The 10,252-nt window shown below is 42.1% G+C and overlaps 1 pseudogene; it reads right to left on the bottom strand.

The window, feature by feature from the left end:
- Positions 1-674: 674 nt before the first annotated feature.
- On the bottom strand, positions 675-9,250 carry LOC127926176 (annexin A3-like; annotated as a pseudogene).
- Positions 9,251-10,252: the final 1,002 nt, after the last annotated feature.

A 10,252-nucleotide genomic window follows, 5' to 3' on the forward strand; every position in this document is an offset into this window, starting at 1 on the left:
ATGGGTTAGGGTTATATATGGGTTAGGGTTATATATGGGTTAGGGTTATATATGTGTTAGGGTTATATACGGGTTAGGGTTCTATATGGGTTAGGGTTATATATGGGTTAGGGTTACTGGTGGTGGTTATTTGGGATGATAAAAGTAGTAGTCCAATTTATGCAAATAGTCCTTGTAATGTTTTGCTTAACTTAACTTGCCTTTTGGTAGGCCGTCATTGTAAATAAGAATTTGTTCTTAACTGACTTGCCTAGTTAAATAAAGGTTAAACAAAAGAAAATAATGAATAAAAGAAAACACATAATAACACAGCTGTGGTTGAGCAGTAGTTTACCAATGGCCCCCAGTAGAATACAGCTGTGATTGAGCAGTAGTTTACCAATGGCCCCCAGTAGAATACAGTTGTGATTGAGCAGTAGTTTACAAATGGCCCCCAGTAGAATACAGCTGTGATTGAGCAGTAGTTTACCAATGGCCCCCAGTAGAATACAGCTGTGATTGAGCAGTAGTTTACCAATGGCCCCCAGTAGAATACAGCTGTGATTGAGCAGTAGTTTACCAATGGCCCCCAGTAGAATACAGCTGTGATTGAGCAGTAGTTTACCAATGGCCCCCAGTAGAATACAGCTGTGATTGAGCAGTAGTTTACCAAGTAGAATAGGGTAGCATAGTGGATAAAGCATTGGACTAGTGACCGAAAGGTTGAGCTGACAAGGTACAAATCTGTTGTTCTGCCCCCTGAACGAGGCAGTTAACCCCACTGTTCCTAGACCGTCATTGAAAATAAGAATGTGTTCTTAACTGACTTGCCTAGTTAAATGAAGGTTAAAAAAAAATCTAAAATACCAATGGCCACCAGTAGCTCCTCTAGATCCCCAGACATCTCTCCCTCGATGCTCTCCTGCAGACTCTTCCCACTGATGTTCTTGTATTCCACCAGAGCTACACAAAAACATGACATCACAGGTCAGACATAAGATAACAACAACAATGTTGTGCATGAGGTCAGATATCTTTACTTTGTCTGAGTTGAGGTATGCTTCTCTGACACAGGATGTCGATGAACTTGGACTCGTCTGTCCCCCACTTCTTCTCCCCCGCGTGGTAAAGAGTCTGACGGAGGGAATAAAGACATATTTATTTGACATGTGTTTCACAGAGATGGAAATGGTGTTATAAATGTAATTATAAATGGTATTATAAATGTAATTATACATGTCATTATAAATGGTATTATAAATGTCATTATAAATGGTGTTATAAATGTCATTATAAATGGTATTATAAATGGTATTATAAATGGTGTTATTAATGGTATTATAAATGTTATTATAAATGTCATTATAATTATTTTCCTCTCCTATCATTGCTATGCAGACGACACACAATTAATCTTCTCCTTTCCCCCTTCTGATGACCAGGTGGCGAATCGCATCTCTGCATGTCTGGCAGACATATCAGTGTGGATGACGGATCACCACCTCAAGCTGAACCTCGGCAAGACGGAGCTGCTCTTCCTCCCGGGGAAGGACTGCCCGTTCCATGATCTCGCCATCACGGTTGACAACTCCATTGTGTCCTCCTCCCAGAGCGCTAAGAACCTTGGCGTGATCCTGGACAACACCCTGTCGTTCTCAACTAACATCACGGTGGTGGCCCGTTCCTGTAGGTTCATGCTCTACAACATCCAGAGTACGACCCTGCCTCACACAGGAAGCGGCGCAGGTCCTAATCCAGGCACTTGTCATCTCCCGTCTGGATTACTGCAACTCGCTGTTGGCTGGGCTCCCTGCCTGTGCCATTAAACCCCTACAACTCATCCAGAACGCCGCAGCCCGTCTGGTGTTCAACCTTCCCAAGTTCTCTCACGTCACCCCGCTCCTCCGCTCTCTCCACTGGCTTCCAGTTGAAGCTCGCATCCGCTACAAGACCATGGTGCTTGCCTACGGAGCTGTGAGGGGAACGGCACCTCAGTACCTCCAGGCTCTGATCAGGCCCTACACCCAAACAAGGGCACTGCGTTCATCCACCTCTGGCCTGCTCGCCTCCCTACCACTGAGGAAGTACAGTTCCCGCTCAGCCCAGTCAAAACTGTTCGCTGCTCTGGCCCCCAATGGTGGAACAAACTCCTCACGACACCAGGACAGCGGAGTCAATCACCACCTTCCGGAGACACCTGAAACCCCACCTCTTTAAGGAATACCTAGGATAGGATAAGTAATCCTTCTCACCCCCCTAAAAGATTTAGATGCACTATTGTAAAGTGGCTGTTCCACTGGATGTCATAAGGTGAATGCACCAATTTGTAAGTCGCTCTGGATAAGAGCGTCTGCTAAATGACTTAAATGTAAATGTAAAATGTATAAATGTTATTATAAATGTCATTATAAATGTTATTATAAATGGTATTATAAATGTTATTATAAATGTTATTATAAATGGTATTATAAATTGTATTATAAATTGTATTATAAATGGTATTATAAATGGTATTATAAATTGTATTATAAATGGTATTATAAATGGTATTATAAATTGTATTATAAATGGTATTATAAATGGTATTATAAATGGTGTTATTAATGGTATTATAAATGGTATTATAAATGGTATTATAAATGTCATTATAAATGTCATTATAAATGTTGCGACCTAATAACTGTGTCATAACACCTGAGAAACATCAACTCACAGTACCTTAGCATCCTCTTTGGCCTTGGCTGCATCCACTTGTGTGTTTTCATCCCGCTTGCCCTTAGTTTAGAGACAAACCATATTGAGAGATTTATAACAGGCCCATTTTATAGACAACAACAGCAACTACAGATCCTACGTTTTGATTGGGCTCACAATACCTCGGCCAGAATGAGAATAGCTTGAGCAAATTCTCCAGAAGTCTCATTCTTCAGGTCCAAGGTCAACTTCTTCTCAGTTTCTATGAAATAAAATCTGTTGCAATGTAAACCTGTCTCCTTGTCAACTATCAAATCATCTTAGCATCATCTGATGATGTCATCTCCGTCCAGGTACTGAATTGATTGGTTGAAACACACAACTGAGCCTAGCAATGATTACACTGATCAATTCTTACGTTTTAAATAGCAATCAGAAATCTCTTTCATTTGTTTGTTGGATCTTGTGGCGAAGATTTCTATCAAGACACTGTCTTTAGTCCCAACTCCCTGCAACACATTAGTCTGGTGTTAGTGTTGAGTACAAATTAAGTTAAATAAAGAAATTATTTGTTTAGGAGGCAATAAAAACATGAAAACGTCACCTTCATGGCCTTGGTGACTTCCTGGCAGTCATAGATGGCAGGGGGCGTGACCAGCGCGACCAGCAGGTCCTCAAAGTGACCATGGTTTGTCCCCTTCTAAGTCCTCCACCAAAGTCTACAGGAAGACAGGTAGACAAGTTCACACACACAGAGAAAAAGAGAGAGAGAGAGAGAGAGAGAGAGAGAGAGATAGAGAGAAATAGAGAGAGATAGGGGGGAGAAATAGAGAGAGAACGAGAGGGAGAACGAGAGAGAGGGAGAAATAGAGAGACAACGAGAGAGAGAAAGAGAGAGAGGGAGAAATAGAGAGAGAACGAGAGAGAAATAGAGAGAGAACGAGAGAGAGAACGAGAGAGAGAGAGAGAGAGAGAGAGAGAGAGAGAGAGAGAGAGAGAGAGAGAGAGAGTTTTAACCCTGGTAGAAAGAGTTGAGTTCTTACCTTGCCAGGGGCTTCTTCTTGGTAAGCTTTACAGATGAGCTGACGTTGACCACTACTCCTCTGAGTTAGAACATCTATTAAGGTCTTCTCGTTTGTACCTGCAGACAAATCCCAACAAGGCTGGTTGGCTATACAATAGAACCAATCTACACCGCCACGAATTAGGGAGAATTAAGAAGTACTAAAACAGGCCAGTATTTGAGAAATCTAAAACAGGTCAGTATTTGAGAGATCTAAAACAGGCCAGCATTTGAACCCAGGTCTGTTCTAGAAGAGGCCAGTATTTGAACCCAGGTCTGTTCTAGAAGGGGCCAGTATTTGAACCCAGGTCTATTCTAGAAGGGACCAGTATTTGAACCCAGGTCTGTTCTAGAAGGGACCAGTATTTGAACCCAGGTCTGTTCTAGAAGGCCAGTATTTGAACCCAGGTCTGTTCTAGAAGGGACCAGTATTTGAACCCAGGTCTGTTCTAGAAGGGACCAGTATTTGAACCCAGGTCTGTTATAGAAGGGGCCAGTATTTGAATCCAGGTCTGTTCTAGAAGGGGCCAGTATTTGAACCCAGGTCTGTTCTAGAAGGGGCCAGTATTTGAACCCAGGTCTGTTCTAGAAGGGGCCAGTATTTGAACCCAGGTCTATTCTAGAAGGGGCCAGTATTTGAATCCAGGTCTGTTCTAGAAGGGGCCAGTATTTGAACCCAGGTCTGTTCTAGAAGGGGCCAGTATTTGAACCCAGGTCTGTTCTAGAAGGGGCCAGTATTTGAACCCAGGTCTGTTCTAGAAGGGGCCAGTATTTGAACCCAGGTCTGTTCTAGAAGGGACCAGTATTTGAACCCAGGTCTGTTCTAGAAGGGACCAGTATTTGAACCCAGGTCTGTTCTAGAAGGGACCAGTATTTGAACCCAGGTCTATTCTAGAAGGGACCAGTATTTGAACCAGGTCTGTTCTAGAAGGGACCAGTATTTGAACCCAGGTCTGTTCTAGAAGGGGCCAGTATTTGAACCCAGGTCTGTTCTAGAAGGGACCAGTATTTGAACCCAGGTCTGTTCTAGAAGGGACCAGTATTTGAACCCAGGTCTGTTATAGAAGGGGCCAGTATTTGAATCCAGGTCTATTCTAGAAGGGGCCAGTATTTGAATCCAGGTCTGTTCTAGAAGGGGCCAGTATTTGAACCCAGGTCTGTTCTAGAAGGGGCCAGTATTTGAACCCAGGTCTGTTCTAGAAGGGGCCAGTATTTGAACCCAGGTCTGTTCTAGAAGGGGCCAGTATTTGAACCCAGGTCTGTTCTAGAAGAGGCCAGTATTTGAACCCAGGTCTGTTCTAGAAGGGGCCAGTATTTGAACCCAGGTCTGTTCTAGAAGGGACCAGTATTTGAACCCAGGTCTGTTCTAGAAGGGACCAGTATTTGAACCCAGGTCTGTTCTAGAAGGGACCAGTATTTGAACCCAGGTCTGTTCTAGAAGGGGCCAGTATTTGAACCCAGGTCTGTTCTAGAAGGGGCCAGTATTTGAACCCAGGTCTGTTCTAGAAGGGACCAGTATTTGAACCCAGGTCTGTTCTAGAAGGGACCAGTAGTTGAACCCAGGTCTGTTCTAGAAGGGGCCAGTATTTGAACCCAGGTCTGTTATAGAAGGGGCCAGTATTTGAACCCAGGTCTGTTCTAGAAGGGGCCAGTATTTGAATCCAGGTCTGTTCTAGAAGGGGCCAGTATTTGAACCCATGTCTATTCTAGAAGGGACCAGTATTTGAACCCAGGTCTGTTCTAGAAGGGACCAGTATTTGAACCCAGGTCTATTCTAGAAGGGGCCAGTATTTGAACCCAGGTCTGTTCTAGAAGGGACCAGTATTTGAACCGAGGTCTGTTCTAGAAGGGACCAGTATTTGAACCCAGGTCTGTTCTAGAAGGGACCAGTATTCTTTACCTAGTCCCTTCATGGCCTTTCTGAGACTGTTCTAGAAGGGGCCATTATTCTTTACCTAGCCCCTTCATGGCCTTTCTGAGACTGTTCTAGAAGGGGCCAGTATTCTTTACCTAGTCCCTCCATGGCCTTTCTGAGACTGTTCTAGAAGGGGCCAGTATTCTTTACCTAGTCCCTCCATGGCCTTTCTGAGACTGTTCTAGAAGGGGCCAGTATTCTTTACCTAGTCCCTCCATGGCCTTTCTGAGACTGTTCTAGAAGGGGCCAGTATTCTTTACCTAGTCCCTTCATGGCCTTTCTGAGACTGTTCTAGAAGGGGCCAGTATTCTTTACCTAGTCCCTCCATGGCCTTTCTGAGACTGTTCTAGAAGGGGCCAGTATTCTTTACCTAGTCCCTCCATGGCCTTTCTGAGACTGTTCTAGAAGGGACCAGTATTTGAACCCAGGTCTGTTCTAGAAGGGACCAGTATTCTTTACCTAGTCCCTTCATGGCCTTTCTGAGACTGTTCTAGAAGGGGCCAGTATTCTTTACCTAGTCCCTTCATGGCCTTTCTGAGAGCCACAGAGTCATCCTTTGCGTTGAAATCTGCCTTGGGCTTGATGCTCCCTCTCTCCCCGGTCTGCACACAAAATAAACCAGTTTATATTCAAATTTCACAAATGAAAACAATGTCACATTCGACTTCTATCAACGTGAGAACTAGTAAAACTCTGCATTAGGTTGGGGAGTCCATGAGACCTTCCAGGTCATTCAATAGTCCAGCGATACAGACACACAAACCGTGAGTCACAGGTTTGTGCTATTGTTAGCTTCAGGTTGTTTTATGCCTATTAAAACTGAGGTGGCCTATCCCTCGACTACTATATACACAAGAGTGTTCAAAACATTAGGATCACCTTTCTAATGTTAGAGCTGCAACCCTTTTTTGCCCTCAGAACAGCCTCAGTGTCAAAATAACTTCCACAGGGATACTGGCCCATGTTGACCTCAATGCTCAACAGTTGTGTCCAGTTGGCTGGATGTCCTTTGGGTGGTGGACACAGGAAACTGTTGCGCGTGGAAAAAGTCAGCAGTGTTGCAGTTTTTTGACACATACGATCCTGTGTGTCTGGCACCTACTTCCCAATTCAAAGGCACTTCAATATTTTGTCTTGCCCTTTCACCCTCTGAATGGCAACACAGCCTCTGAATGGCAACACACCGCCTGAATGGTAACACACCCTCGGAATGGCAACACACCCTCGGAATGGTAACACACCCTCGGAATGGCAACACACCCTCGGAATGGCAACACACCCTCTGAATGGCAACACACCCTCTGAATGGCAACACACCCTCGGAATGGCAACACACCGCCTGAATAGCAACACACCCTCGGAATGGCAACACACCCTCGGAATGGCAACACACCGGAATGGCAACACACCCTCTGAATGGCAACACACCCTCTGAATGGCAACACACCCTCTGAATGGCAACACCCTCGGAATGGCAACACACCCTCTGAATGGCACACACCCTCTGAATGGCAACACACCCTCTGAATGGCAACACACCCTCGGAATGGCAACACACCCTCGAATGGCAACACACCTCGGAATGGCAACACACCCTCTGAATGGCAACACACCCTCGGAATGGTAACACACCCTCGGAATGGCAACACACCCTCTGAATGGCAACACACCCTCGGAATGGCAACACACCCTCGGAATGGCAACACACCCTCTGAATGGTAACACACCTCGGAATGGCAACACACCCTCTGAATGGCAACACACCCTCTGAATGGCAACACACCTCTGAATGGCAACACACCCTCGGAATGGCAACACACCCTCTGAATGGCAACACACCCTCTGAATGGCAACACACCCTCTGAATGGCAACACACCCTCTGAATGGCAACACACCCTCGGAATGGCAACACACCCTCTGAATGGCAACACACCCTCGGAATGGCAACACCCTCGGAATGGCAACACACCCTCGGAATGGCAACACACCCTCTGAATGGCAACACACCGAATGGCAACACACCTCGAATGGCAACACACTCGAATGGCAACACACCTCGAATGGCAACACACCTCTGAATGGCAACACACCCTCTGAATGGCAACACACCCTCTGAACGGCAACACACCCTCTGAATGGCAACACATACACAATTGTCTCAAGGCTTAAAAAAAAACTTTTAACCTTAACCTGTCTGCTCCCTTCATCTACACTGATTGAAGTGGATTGAACAAGTGACATCAATAAGGGACCATATCTTTCACCTGGATTCACCTGGTCTGTCTGCGTCATGGAAAGAGCAGGTGTTCCTAATGTTTTGTCCGCTCAGTGTAGATTTTTTTTTTGTTTTATGCTTTATACAAAGTTATCTTAAAAGTTATCCGAAAGGTAATTCATATGAATTGCCTATTTTATTGTCAACGCATGCATCACACTAGTGATCTTACCCATAAAGTTGCCATTTCAATGGTGATGTGGACGAGTGACGTCTGTATCTGGTGAGATAAAGGCATTGTTACGAAATAGGCCACTTCTCTCACCATATTACAGTTTTAAAAAGTGATAGAGCACAGTAGTCTAAAACACCAAAAGTTAACGGGGAAAATACAATAGAATACAATAGAATACAGTAAAATACAGTAAAATACAATAGAATACAATAAAATACAGTAAAATACAATATAATACAATAAAATACAGTAAAATACAATAGAATACAATAAAATACAATAGAATACAATAGAATACAGTAAAAATACAATAGAATACAATAGAATACAGTAAAATACAATAGAATACAATAAAATACAGTAAAATACAATAGAATACAATAAAATACAGTAAAATACAATAGAATACAATAAAATACAATAAAATATAGTAAAATACAATAAAATACAATAAAATATAGTAAAATACAATATAATACAATAGAATACAATAGTATACAATAGAATACAATATAATACAATAGAATACAATAGTATACAATAGAATACAATACAATACAGTAAAATACAATAGAATACAATAAAATATAGTAGAATACAATAGTATACAATAGAATACAATAAAATACAGTAAAATACAATAGAATACAATAAAATACAATAGAATACAATAAAATACAATAGAATACAATAGCATACAATAGAATACAATAAAATACAATAGAATACAATAGAATACAATAGAATACAATAAAATACAATAGAATACAATAGAATACTATCAAATACAAATAGAATACATTTGAATTCGTCAGAGCAACGTCAAAAAGAACCAGAGATCAAAAACGGTAGTCAGCAGTCGAGTCGATCTCAGTATAAAGTACAGGCAAGATCAATCACATCACATTTTCATTTCATTTTCAACAGCGAGGAAAATCACTTCTAACGAACTTCAATACACAGCATTCGTCTAAGTCCTATTCGTAAGACCAAACAACCTCGCAAAAATAAATGTATTCTAGTGATTCTTACCTGAAGTTTAGCTACCACTCAACACAATAGTCAACAGCAGAAATCTTCCACGGAGTACCACACCTTTACCTGAGCGGAGGTGTAGCCTCCCGGTGCTTCCCATTGAGGAAATGATGTCATCCCCCATGGAGAACAAAAGACGACCTTTTGAACAGGCCCACGTTTGATACATTCCATAGATTACAGCTCTTCTCTATCAAGTATGACTCTGCTGATTCACTTTGGATCAAATCGTCAAAATGCTGATTTAAAATGTTGAATAGTATTGGTACCATGTCAGGAGTGCAATTCTAGAACACTGTTACCCTGTATATGAATCTAGAACACTGTTACCCTGTATATGAATCTAGAACACTGTTACCCCTTTTATTAATCTAGAACACTGTTACCCTGTATATTAATCTAGAACACTGTTACCCTGTATATGAATCTAGAACACTGTTACCCTGTATATTAATCTAGAACACTGTTACCCCGTTTATTAATCTAGAACACTGTTACCCTGTATATGAATCTAGAACACTGTTACCCTGTATATGAATCTAGAACACTGTTACCCTGTATATTAATCTAGAACACTGTTACCCTGTATATGAATCTAGAACGCTGTTACCCTGTATATTAGTCTAGAAACGCTGTTACCCTGTATATTAATCTAGAACGCTGTTACCCTGTATATGAATCTAGAACACTGTTACCCTGTATATGAATCTAGAACACTGTTACCCTGTATATTAATCTAGAACACTGTTACCCTGTATATGAATCTAGAACGCTGTTACCCCGTTTATTAATCTAGAACACTGTTACCCTGTATATGAATCTAGAACGCTGTTACCCCGTTTATTAATCTAGAACACTGTTACCCTGTATATGAATCTAGAACGCTGTTACCCTGTATATTAATCTAGAACACTGTTACCCTGTATATTAATCTAGAACACTGTTACCCTGTATATTAATCTAGAACGCTGTTACCCCGTTTATTAATCTAGAACACTGTTACCCTGTATATGAATCTAGAACGCTGTTACCCCGTTTATTAATCTAGAACACTGTTACCCTGTATATGAATCTAGAACGCTGTTACCCTGTATATTAATCTAGAACACTGTTAC

This window comes from Oncorhynchus keta, unplaced genomic scaffold (genome assembly GCF_023373465.1).
Source record: "Oncorhynchus keta strain PuntledgeMale-10-30-2019 unplaced genomic scaffold, Oket_V2 Un_contig_7055_pilon_pilon, whole genome shotgun sequence".
NCBI classification, from domain to species: Eukaryota; Metazoa; Chordata; class Actinopteri; order Salmoniformes; family Salmonidae; genus Oncorhynchus; species Oncorhynchus keta.